The sequence below is a fragment of the Lagenorhynchus albirostris genome, chromosome 8 (assembly GCF_949774975.1).
Source record: "Lagenorhynchus albirostris chromosome 8, mLagAlb1.1, whole genome shotgun sequence".
Taxonomy (NCBI): domain Eukaryota; kingdom Metazoa; phylum Chordata; class Mammalia; order Artiodactyla; family Delphinidae; genus Lagenorhynchus; species Lagenorhynchus albirostris.
In genome coordinates this window covers 34407971-34409453 of record NC_083102.1, presented here as the reverse complement: position 1 = coordinate 34409453, position 1483 = coordinate 34407971, and the positions used below count along the sequence as shown (strand labels likewise).

The following is a 1483-nucleotide window of genomic DNA, read 5'->3' as shown; positions in this document are numbered from 1 at the left end:
ACTTGAAAAAATAGTTAAAAGATTTGTAGATAATATAAAGAAATGAGTATTTCAGATAATGTAGTGAAAAGCTGTTTATATGCAATATTTTGCTTAATCTTCAGAAAAACCTTCTGAATAGGTATTATTAACTCCTTTTTACAGGTGTGAAATCTGGGTCTCAGTAGGAACATCCATGACCTGTCCCAGCAAAATCAGACAGAAGTTAGTGAAGCTCAGCTTTGCACAGTGGCTCTATCTTAGCTAATGAGGTTTATCCGAGGTGCAATTATTGCTAATTGAAAACTTTTCTCTAACGCTGAAAGGGTGTGACATATAGTCAGCCTTGGCAATGTTTGAGAGTCTCTACAGAGACTGAATTAAAAAAAAAAAAAAAAAGTTAGGGAAGCTGGAGCTCAAACTCAGGCTTTCACTTCAATCCAGTGTTCTTTCCAGTCTGCCACACGTGAATTTCAGGGATTTTTAACTGGCCGTTCCTGCTTGTTAAGCTCTAAAACAAATCACAACATAGAAATATTGTGTGCCGTACTATTTATTTTATTACCTTCTATTTTTCAATAAATAACAAACTGTAATGATATACTTGGGGCTCTTAACTTTCATTATTCGTAATTCAACACCTAATTCTCTCCCACTCCTGAGGCTCCTCTTACAACACAGACGATATGTCAGCTGCTCTCTGAGGGACATCATTAGACACGGTGAGAGTAAGTCCTTGCTATGTCTCCTGTAACGATGGGAGCTTGTTGTTCATTCCTTTTAAAAGGATCCCCTCTCTTCCTCTCAGATTGCAAATCAAAACTTGATAGACTTCTTTACTAATGCTTCATTTTTTCCCCATAGATACTGTCAATTTTGTAATTAAATACAGTTTTCTCCTTGATGGCTCAAGCTTAGAGCACATTTTAAGTTCATCCTTTGCAAGTGGATACCACCTCGTGTATCTTGTGTCTTGCCCTCACTCCTGGTTCCTTCTTTCTTTCCTCCTTCATGTTCTTTTCCTTCCATTCTTCCTACAAGTTGGATATTATTTTTATTTTGCTACCCTGTATCTTTGTATATACTTAAAATCCTTCTTGAACAAATCAATCAAGCAATGGTGGCTTTTGTATGTAATTAACCATCTGATTTCAGGATACCTGGCTGTTCCAAAGAAAAACCCAGAGATGTCATGTTCTTTATTTTGTTTTGGTTCACCCAGCTGACTTACAGGGTAACAACCTTGGGATCTAAAAATAAGAGATTCAGCACTGCTTCTGAGCTGCAAATATGCTCATAAAGTGATTAAGTATCCCTGCAGAAAGTTGTAAGCAAGTTTGTCTATGTGAGAATTATTAAGCCACAGAACACTTTGTTGAGGAAAAAGTAGGGAGAAAATAAAGCCTTTCTTATTAGTCATTTGAAAAAGAAAACTAGACAAGGCATTAAAAATTATACCATGGAAAAACTGCTCTGCTAAAAACTGGATTGACTGGAAAACCCA

General features: G+C 36.4%; 1 non-coding gene across 1 annotated transcript; it reads left to right on the top strand.

The window, feature by feature from the left end:
* Window positions 1-217: 217 nt before the first annotated feature.
* LOC132524985 (U4 spliceosomal RNA) lies at window positions 218-354 on the top strand. Its single transcript, XR_009542122.1, has one exon. It is a non-coding gene; the product is annotated as a U4 spliceosomal RNA (small nuclear RNA).
* The last annotated feature ends 1129 nt before the right edge of the window (window positions 355-1483 follow it).